Source organism: Semicossyphus pulcher, unplaced genomic scaffold (genome assembly GCF_022749685.1).
Source record: "Semicossyphus pulcher isolate SPU_LCO1_2020_fin unplaced genomic scaffold, fSemPul1.0.p SCAF_25, whole genome shotgun sequence".
NCBI lineage: Eukaryota > Metazoa > Chordata > Actinopteri > Labriformes > Labridae > Semicossyphus > Semicossyphus pulcher.
In genome coordinates, this window is record NW_027211699.1 from 8,433,420 (window position 1) to 8,444,728 (window position 11,309).

The window sequence follows — 11,309 nt, forward strand, 5'->3', positions numbered from 1 at the left end:
AAGGTAGAAAGATTACGCAGCATGTTTCAAAGTCCATAGTGCAAAAGTGTGTGCAGTGTCTGCATCGTGCAAAGTACTAACCACTTCCTTGTGGAGTCACTTGCCAGGTGTGCAGCTCCCACACACACACACACACACACACACACACACACACACACACACACACACACACACACACACGCCCCAGTCACAGGCAAAGTCTATGTTCTGTAAAGTAACACAACCATGCTTTGCAACCGCACAGATCTCTCCTGTTTTTAATCTTATAAATGAAGGGATTTAATTAATAACTACTGCAAATAAGAGCATTAAAGTGTTAAAGATATCACTAAAAAGACCGCAGACGAAAATAACCTTACAAACACAAAGAAGTTAGGAAGGAAAATGAAGGCCAGGTGTTGCAGACTATCACCTAATCCTTAAACTGGCACTCCGGATAACGCCTCACTGTAGGTGAGTAATCTCTGCTCAAACATTACCTCATCACTTCTGCCACAAAACAGAAGGCAGTGTTCCTCTGTGGAGATCAGAAATCTCAACAAGTCCTTTCTGAGTATAGTTCAAGTCAGAGCAGAAACATTTCCTGGTATTGTTTGGCTCCATTGACACTGTACAGGTGCGTGCTGTGAGGAGGGGGAGGATGGAGGAAAGGATGGGAGGATGGGGTGGTGGCAAAAAACACAAGCAGAGGAAAAGACGCAGGGGAGGGAAAATGAAGGAGGACACTAACAAAGGTCTCATGAGGAGACGAGGAGGAAATGTAGGAAACAAACTGCACTGAAAGGAAGAAGGAAACTGCACATTGATCTTCGAGCCCGGTCAGGCCAACCTGAGCATGCTGTTTATGTCAACCAGAAAAGATCTGTCTGGGCAGAACAAAAATAGACGAGACATTCAAGAAGAAGCATGAACCAAATTAAAGGCCACCATTAGTGATATATGACAGCACAAGCTAAGTTTGACACTAAATCTGCAGACATAAGCTGACTTTCACAGCCTGCTGACTCTGAGCAACACTTTAACTACATACTGAGACGAGGCATGATCAGCTCGGTCGTGGCTAATGGAGAATCTGAACAGTCTCCGCTCTGACTGGGATGTTTTGCCTGCATGAATGAATCTCAGCTGACTTCGGAGACGAGGATCTGCATGACACTCTGCTGCTCTACGACCTCCATTACTGGCGACAAGTATTACTAGAAAAAGCATGAGTAATGTACTGAGAAAACAATTGGCACGGTCCAAGTGACAGCCTCCATTAGACATGTAAACAAATTGTGTATTCTTGTAGAAGGATTTGGTTGAGGCGTTGTTTGCACTCAGATGTACCCAGTTCTGATTCAGATACCTTGACTTCAGCATTAGCTGATATAGAGTCGGCTACCCCACCAGGACCAGTACGATAACATGTGTAACCCTGGACACCACTACTCCTGTATGATGTGATTGCTATCATTGTATTATGGCATGACTAAGCACCCTTGAGAATTCCTCACTTAACAAGCTGAGCTAACGTTAGCAGCAGCTTGGCTAACAGCCCCTCCTAGCATCGTAGCACCCCTTCTCTTTCTATTATAATAACTATACATTTAAAAAAGAAAACACAACCTGAAAATGTGTGATGGGAAAACACTGATTTCAGACATTTAGCTAGCTTTGACTAACGTTACACTCTCACTTTTCCATCACATGGTTATCTGTTTTATGGTCTAAAACACTAGTTGCATCCAAAATACTTATAATTGCAGTGTAGGCTATTTAAGAGTAAGAAACAATTTACACTGACTGGTGATATTCAATACTGCATTTTAGGCTATATTTAACATATTATGACTGCGGTACTGGTATAGAAACATCTCTAGTTGCTCCAAATTGTACGTGTACATACATGGCCAATAAAGCCGATTCTGATTCTCAATAAAACCCGAGACTATATCCACTTCTGAAGCAGGAGTGTGGAGCATTAGCATAGAGTTTTAGCATCTTTGTGAAACAAAATGACCAACTCAAACTCAACTAACAGTTGCAAAGACAAGTGTTGCTTAGACAAAGAAGTTTTCCAGCTTTCTGTTATTGCGCCTGAGTTTAATGGATATTTAGGCCAATGAATGCGGTTAAATCTCACACACTCAGATAAAAGATAATAAAAGCCGTACACTTTATAAAAACAATCACGGGACTTCACATTAGGAGACATCTGTGTGTTGCAATGATCCAATCTGTGTCACACAGCCCTCCCCACGCAGCACTCTCTTTTGCAACAAAAGCAAGGGCCCTGCAAGTAATCTGTCTCAGCCGGCCCGACCGTCCCTCAATGAAATCCAAACATCCAGAGGCATGTAAACTCAGACTGGATCATTCTGGGGAGATTGAAGAGCGTCACACACCATTTTAAGATGTCTGTGAGTAATTTCGTCTGGCCTACAGTACATAGCTCTCCCTTGGGGGGGGCCATGAGTGTGGACATTGCTGACACACAGATGAAGGAATGTAACGACTGCTGCAGGGGGGCTCCAGAACAGCAACAGAACTGGCAATAAGTGAGAAGAACTGGACCCCAGAGAGGCCGTTGCACAATGCATTGGCTGGGTTTAATTCATGACTCATATGCAATAACAGGAAATCACATACTACATGTCACCCGATGTGCCTCTGTAGGACAGCGTATGTCTATTAAAAACACAGCCTTGCGTAAATGCATCATCCGGAAACATCAGCTGAGAGATGACTTTGTTAAAACAAGCTACACATGATTATTTCAGCATCATTTGCACAAATCACTTCAGTGCCTGCGTATCGAAAATAAACCCGCCACGGTTTAATAAGTTCTTGGCAGGAAAAAAGCAGCTGCGTAAAAGTGCGTGGTTCTGATTACTACAAATGAGAGCAAATAGCTGCTGCTCACACTCTCGAACGCTTTGAACAATGAGCAGGTTTCCTGCTCTGACTCGAGGTTGACTTCATACATACTTTTTTCTTTTTGCAAAACTCATCCACACAGTTTGCCATACCCAAAATCAGCAGAGCGTGCAAGCATACCAGACTGTTTGCTTCCCAGAGTGCAAACACAATGATGTGCCATCTGACAGAGCAAACATAAATTGTACTGACGGAGCACAATACTTACGTAGGTGCAGTGACACGACATATCTACGCCTGAGATTGTTAAAACCTGAATCAACCTGTGACCATTCATGCCCTGGGTGCAAATAATAAGGCCTATGATTTATATTCATCTGAACCAAGGGTCTTAAATTCAAGGGTACCCATGTTTATGAATTTGTGAAGCAACTTTCTGATTATATAAATACATTTGTGTTTCCTTGGCATGACGCTGATATATCCCATAAAATCCCCATGGAAAACTCATGTTGCCTTACTTTTGTTCATCACAGTGGACTGTGCTGTAATTACAAGGCAAACCTGCTCATTTGCAGCTGGCTTTCTTGTGTTTTTAGGAATTACTCTGGCTAAACTCGAGCTTAGTGAAATAAAATCAAATGCCTATATACCTCGGTGAAATAGGAAGTAATAAGGCCACACTAGAAAAATAAATAAGGAGGAGATTTTTTTAATTCATTTAGCATTTTTAAAATAAAGTCGAAATGACGAGAAGAAAGTCAACTCCTCAGGTCCATCAGATATCTGATATCTATAGGCTATATTACTTCGTGGTATCATTATACCGGATACATTAAAGTGATGAAACTCTTTGAAGTGTACCAGGTTAAAGTGGAGCTACATTGATTGATCAGGAGTTTACTTTATTCGCGACATTGTTTTTATACTTTATTCTCGGCATTTCGACTTTAATCTCGAAATGTGGCCCTTATTCTCCGTCCTAGTAAAATGCTTGTTCATAATGTGTGCACTCCGTCTGCAGTAACCTAGAAGCCAAGCCTCTTTTGAAAACATGGCCTTCATACATACATCTTTCAAAACCTGTTTTGTTGATAATGTAAATGTTTTAAATAGTCAGTCTTTCCTTTATTTGTCTCAGATCCATTATGCATGTAAATGTTGAACAAGCTGTCATTTAGCTATCTCTCCCCAAAACATAATGTATTCCAATGCATTAAAGGTTAGATAAATCAATAAATCAATTATGCACATTGTAGATAAAAACATTCTTATACTAAACTTTCAAATTATCCATTTACTCCAACTCCTAGATTCTGTCCCATCTACAAAAGGTCGAGGAAAAAAGTATGATGAAGCTAATCAGCTATGAAAACCCACAGTGAACTTGCTAAATCACAGTCAAATGTTCCTTAAAAAAACCTCAAGGCGCTGGTAAGCTAGCAGGAGAGACGTTCAATGACATGTTTCGGTGCGGTTGAGCTCGTATGCGGCGGAAAAGCACAGCGCCGTTTTTTTTCAGTCCACCGGTGAACGAGTGACGTCATTCCGCGAGCCAGACATATTACTGGCCACACACGGCGTCCGTTTTCTGACCGTTTACAAACCGAAAAGTTCAACCCAGACACAAGTTCATCAAATCTTCCCCGTTTCCACGACGCAGCTGGAGTATGTGTTGCCTAATTTCACTTTTCTGATTTTTTAACTTGAACTAAAACTCCTCACCGGCCTTTTTCTGCAACTCATTCAAGCGAATCACTTCCTGCCTCTACCGTTATGGCTTTTAGCCTTTCAGCCCGCTGCCACAAAGCTGATACTGAAGTTGACGACCTTTGTGTGAATAAAGACTCACATGACAGCGTATAAAAGTATGGGGATGAAAATAAATAAACTCGGGTGCTGTTAAAGTCAAAGAAACCTCAGTTTAAATCTGTGAAGGAGGTCCCACTCCACCCAGCGCGGCTGCTGAAGTTGCGGCTGTGAACTAGCAGCCGTGCTTCCTGGATCACTGCACTTGCTGGAGTGACAAGCAGATTGAATGAGTTGGGAAACGAGGACACGAAGACAGAAGCATGGCAGACAAAAGAGCTCAAGTTCAGAATATTACCTGCTTTTTGGTTGCAGGACGCCTTTAGGTGGGTGGCTAACAACAACCAGGTGGTTCAGTCAGCGTCGCCTTGAGTCAAACTTCTTTTCCTGTCGACAGCAGCTTCGCAGAGAGTTCGGGCTAAACTACAGTTGCTCGCTTCCTCCCTCTCTTTCTCTACTTCAGTCACTCTTTCAACCTTTTTTTTCTCTCCTCTTCTTCCTTCTGCCCTCCCTCCTCTTCTGGCTGCTCACTGGTTCGCGTAATTCCGCTCAGTGCGCAGCCAGCAGTAGCCGGGGTGCGGTCCAGGAAGAGGCGGGCCCTGGTTGGCATGTCCCGCCCCTCTGGCCAATGGCAGCCGCGCTTTGATCATTTGGACGAATCATGTTATCGCAGAGGCGGGCACAAATGTAGGGGTTGACAGCCACTGGGGCAGGGCTGAGGCTTAGAAAAAACTGAACTTGAAAGAGTTGAGAGGAGGAAGGGGAGGGGGAGAGGGGCACCGATAGAGCTGTGTTTAATGAGAAAGGTATGTGCATACTAAGGATTTTTATGACCATATAAGTACCACTCACTTTCAGGATGGACTGCATCATCCAGGTTCACCCGTGTGTGTCAACAAGGTCTAGTATGACCTCTGTCTGCTTAGCAAACATGTAGCACTGATGGCTCCAACTGTTTCATACTGTTTCTGCTGCCAATACACCCATGCACACAGACCTGTTAGTGCTATTCTTAACCACTAATCAAATCTCCAATGTGTTTGTATTACATCAAATACTTTCATCACATAGATAAAGTTGTTTTTGTTTTCACTGTTACACAAACTTTGGCAAATATTTTAACGTTGTTGAAACTGTACACTTCCCCATGTTTATATTGGAATAAAGATGATATATTCATAGACACTGCAGCTTATTTATCCAAAATCTAAAAGAGGTCAACTGCAAAACAGGGCCAATGAAACTGATAAGGATATTGTGTCTGGCCCAAAGACTCTAGGCAGGGAAGATATGGGCTATAGGACCTTGAACCTTTCACTGCTAAAAAATGTAAAACACTCAGCAATCATGTCAAAAGGAAGTCCTTTCACTCTACTGACCCCTCTTTCCGACCCCTCTTTCCACCGAGGGAATTGAAATACTTAATACTTTGCATAAACAATTTATTCTGGCTACAAGTGAAAATAAATACATGGACAAAATTTGAGCCAACTATTTAAAGGTCATAGGAGCCTTTTTAACATGTAAATATTAGGATTAATGAGTTAAAACCACTTTATAAAAACCTACTTTAAGTTTGATACAACTCTGACACATAAAACTCAACTCAAACACACTTTTCAGCATGTCCTGTCATTAGTTGTAATTTTGTTATTTACAACAGACCTAACAAGATATAAAGTGCAGCACTGTTATATAAACTGCTCTCCCAGGTTCCCATCACTGAAACAGGTAAACCCAGGTTCCTGACCAGACATGCTAACACTACATGGGAACTGCCGCAGGTTATTACCTAATTAATGTCAGGGAGGAAAACACTTGTTCGGTATTTAAATCATTGCTGACACTTGTTTTTTCTGGCTCATTAATAAAGGTCTGACTTGTTATTTTTTTAAGCGAAATAATAGAGAAATCGGAGGGTAGAAAAAGAGAATATGTTGGTGTATTCAAATCTAATACAAAGCCACAGATAACCACGAAAAAGGTTGTGTAATTGAATGTGAAAAATAAAGAATACAAAGAGAGTACTGTTGGTGCAAGACAACTAAAAAAAAGGGGATGAGCGAAATGACAGGAGTGGAAAGGTACGAAAAGAACTTGTTTACTTAAAATACTCTCCTGGGATTAAGTTTGGGTCGTCTGAGCTCAGGTTGCAGAGTGGAACTGAAGGCATGGAGCCAATGCACATGCCACAACCAGCAGGGAGACATTAGCAACGGAAATTCTTTTTGTCATTTTTTCAGTGTGAAAAATGCATTGAATATTTACCAGCTTGACCAGGAGCACCTACTGAGTTGGAAAGCTAATTAGAGCACTATTAGGGGGCACATGTACCCAAGGGGATACTAAATGTGGTTACCATTTGGTACATGGAAAGATTGTGGGAAAAACCATTGCTCAATAACTGTGAAAATAGTTGAAATCATGCTATCATTGATTAACAAATCCACCAATTGATGGAGCTGTGACACCAAACACTAAGAGTTGGGTAGATAGGAAATTTTCAAGCTAGCAAGCTAGAAAATAAGTCTTAGCAGCTGGTTGAAAGTAATGTTGAAATTGTTCAGCCAAAAATTGGATAAATACACGGAATAGCTGACCGATACAAAGTTAAAGTAGTTAGCAGAGGAATGTTTGAAATGTAAGTTACAAGTATTGGTTAAATGCTTAAATCCTCAGCTGAAAGTTATGGCTAAATGGTTCAAAAAGCTAGCTAACAGATAAACACTGTGAGTTGTTAGCGAAAAGTCATTGGATAAAGTGTTGAGATAGTTAGCTAAAAGTTAAGGCTAAATGGTTCAAAAAGCTAGCTAACAGATAAACACTTTTAGTTGCTTGCTAAGAGTGATTGGATAAATTGTTGAGATAGTTAGCTAAAGGTTAAAGGCTAAATTGTTTAAATAGCTTGTTAACGGAAACACTGTCAGAATAGTTGACTTAAAAATACCTAGAAATAAACCGTTTGAGTAGCTTGCTTAAAGTGATTGACTAAACTTACATAGTTAGCTAAAAGTGTTAGTTAAATGGTTAAAGTAGCTAGCAAATTGAGTTGTTTGCTAACAGTGATTGGTTAAAACGTGGAGATAGTTAGCTAAAAGTATTGTATAAATGGTTAAAATAGCTAGCTAATGCATAAACAGTCTCAATAGTTGGATAAAATTATGGAAGAAATTTAAAAATACTTCGCAAACAGAAAGACAGTTAGAGTTGCAAGCTAAAAGGGACTGACTAAACTGTTGACATAGTTAGCTAAAGGTATTGGATAGGCTAAATGATTAAAGTAGCTAGCAAATGGATAAACGGTTTGAGTTGTTTGCTAAAAGTTATAGGTTAAAACGTGGAGATAGTTAGCTTAAAGTATAGGTTAATCGATTGAAAGCTGACAGTTAAGCTAACAGGTAAAAAAAAATCTGAATTGTTGGCTAAAAGAAATGGATACATCTAAATATTTAGTAGTTTGATTTGCCTGCTAAAATCAGTTGTTTGAACTGTTGAGATAGTTATATTAGATAAAGTGTTCAAATAGCTAGCTAACGGATCTGAATAGCTTCATAAAAGTGATGGATAAAACTAATCTAGCTAACAGATAAACAGTTTGAGTTGTTAGCTAAAAATGGTTGAGTAATCTGTTGAGATAGTAAGCTAAAATATAGGATAAAAAGCTGAAAATAGGCCTTTAGTGTATTGTATTTTGATGGGGTTAAATAACATCTAGTATAAAACCAGTAAATGAGCACATTTGGAAAGAGAATGTTTTGATAAATGGGCACTTGAGTTCTGGCAGAGCTCTGAAGGTACTTTTAAAAAAAGGCTAAGAGCTGCTGTTTAGAGGAATTAAAGGTAATACTTGACCCCTTTGTTTTGTCTTCTCTTCCATACTTAGATGGTGATGAAAGATAAGAGGCAGGAATACAACACAGAAGCTGTTCTGCGGGCGAGTGATATCAACCTTCAACATGACCTGATGCTTATACTGGTGACATCAACACACAGTGCATTTAATTACAAAACTACACATCCAGCACACAACACAACCTTTGAGCCGATTTACCTGAAGAACAGACATCATAACAATGCCTGAGGCATGGCTGGAATCCGCTGCCAAACATTGGAAAAACACATTTTGTGTTCAATGTGTGATTTATGTCCGCTAAGTGTCATTATGAGAGGAATGTGTCTGTGTTTTCCTTTACGTTTAGCAGCTGGGCATCACATGTACGCAGAGCAAAACATTGAACGTTCAGCGTGCCTGCCTGGAAAAATCAATAAATCTCACACTCTCTCTTTCTCTGGGGTGGATGGGAAATATCCAAAGTTTCAGCTGAGAGGTCAAAGGTCAACCTGTCACCCGTTACTTGAGCAGGACCAGATGCCGAGGGATGAGAAGGAGGCTTAGCGGAGAGGAATGAGTGGGAGTAAAAGAGAGGGGGACCTTTTACACACAGGAAAATATAAAATAAACAACTTTTAATTCATCGAAAGTTCACTTCTAACACAAACCGTGTGCCTGGAGAGCACTATATTAAACAACAAGACTCAAAACAAACAGCGCAGGGCACAGGAAAAAATGCAGGGTTAAACGCAGGCATGAATTACCAAATATGGACACTTCTGACCTCACTATCTCCCTCCCTCTCGCTGCCTCCCGCTCTCCTTTTCCCTGTGACCTAGTCTCTCTCTCTCCTTTTCCTTTTCCTTCAGTTGGTTGTTAAGGCAGCAGGGTGTGTCTGTAATTCAGGGTGTGTGAGGCCATTATATCATCCAGCCAGAAAGAAAGGGAACCATTCAGTGACAGCATGTTAAAAGGGTGGCATGTTAATTCAATGACCGCTCTTGCTGAGGGATTATTTGTGTGAATTCATGTGTGGCAGCATTCACGCTTGAGTGTATAGGTGAGGATGTATGTCTTTGCACTTTATATAGTAGAAGCTCTGATCTGTGTCAAACTTTAGCGTAAAAAGTTGATCATGAATCCTGACCCAGATCTTCTTATCTGACACAGATTCCCGAATGTGAGCGCCGTGTAAACACATCGCTCTTCATTCCAGAAACCACCGCGTGTGTCGTGTGCAACCTCCTGCCAAGGCTGTGCGCGCAGTTTACACAGCCTCTTGACATGACAAAGCTTTTGTTTGAACCATAAAGATTCATTTAGACAACCACCAGCTTTTAACATGCTTCATTAATGAGACAATGTCAGAGTGGTTATTTATTCTGTTGTCTCCCCTTTAGTCTCGCCCTGTTTTCATCCCCCCAACATCCTCCTCCTTTTCCTCAGTAATTAGAACACAGGAAGGAGTGATAAGACACATGTTGACTCACAAAACTCAGGAATGTGGAGTAAAGGGAAAACACACAACACTTTCCCCCTTTTGTTAACACGTCTCTTTGCTTATTTATCACCTATAAAGCACCTCTAACTCATGCTAAGTCAAAATGTAATTACAACTTGCATGGGATAAAGAGGGAAGTGACATAAACAGCAACAGAGGATGCTTTGTCTGCGTCGGGTCGGGCTGGTATTTGTCTGGTCCAGAAAGGAGATCTAACAAGGTGGAGGGCAGCATGTGTTTCAAATATAAATACAGACGTGTATTTACTACAAACACAGAAAGCTCTCAGGCCGTCTCAGACACACGCAACCCTGCAACTTACACACACACAGCTAAAGCACTTGAATTAGGGACAGCAGCTTCCTTTTAAACAAACACAGCAAACATTAACAGTTTCAGGCTCTGGGAAAGGCGGGCAAACCGGGACAGAGTCACAAGAAGCAGTGTGCAGCTCTGCCTCTCGGGCCGGTTTGTTCAGCACCCGCCGGCTGGCTTCCCCTGTCTTTTTTTTTGCCTTATATGGTCACAAGAGTGGTTGAGTAAGAGAGAGAGACAGCGGGAGCGAGGAGGGAGGTGTGGTCTATTGTTTTTGGCGGAAGAGTTGCAGGGTTACGTGCTGCTCTTGAACCTTTGGAGCTTTTCGTCATCTATTCAGTCACCTCTCTCTCCTTGTCTGAAGGCAGACAATGAGGATGAGCAGACAACAGGGGGAGGTGTGTGTAAGTGTGTGTGTGTGCGTGAGTGTGTGTAAAGGGGGCAGCTGGATTCCTTAGTGTGTACCCTGAGGCCTACAGACAAGTTATTAAGAAGTAGAAAGGTCGGCAGAAGGTGGCAGATCATTGAGACGAGGTGTTTTTATTCTGTCAATCAGCTTCAATAAAACTTTATTGACATGAATGTGAAGCGTAACATTGTGTCTGTGTGCACATTTATATTGATAGATACTAGATAGATGTACTTTATTGATCCCAAACTGGGAAATTGTGGTGTGACAGCAGCTGCAGGTTATCCGGGCGTAAATATAGCGCACAAAAAAACACAGTAACACTAAAAGATAGAAATACAGACAACAAAGAAAAGATTAATTTCTAATTAAATAATATAATAAATGATATAATTTATTATACAAGAACGTAGATCAAGGTGTTGGGAATGTTTGTGTTAGCTGCTTTAATCTCACATTTTGCCTCCTCTCCCAGTAAATATGGTCGCTTCTCAATGTCTGATATGTTTTCAAATCCAGGGTGTGTTTTATTATGTCGGGAAAATATTCCCTTCCTGGTATTCGGGGCATGAGGTGAGGAAGTG

At 41.1% G+C, this 11,309-nt stretch overlaps 1 protein-coding gene across 2 annotated transcripts in view; it reads right to left on the reverse strand.

The window, feature by feature from the left end:
- LOC138604016 (myosin-9-like) overlaps positions 1-5,234 on the reverse strand; it is a 39,631-nt gene extending 34,397 nt beyond the window's left edge. For both annotated transcript variants that reach the window (XM_069675819.1, XM_069675818.1), the window contains exon 1: positions 4,967-5,234. The gene's annotated coding sequence lies outside the window, so the exon portion shown is untranslated. The remainder of the gene's footprint in view (positions 1-4,966) is intronic.
- Positions 5,235-11,309: the final 6,075 nt, after the last annotated feature.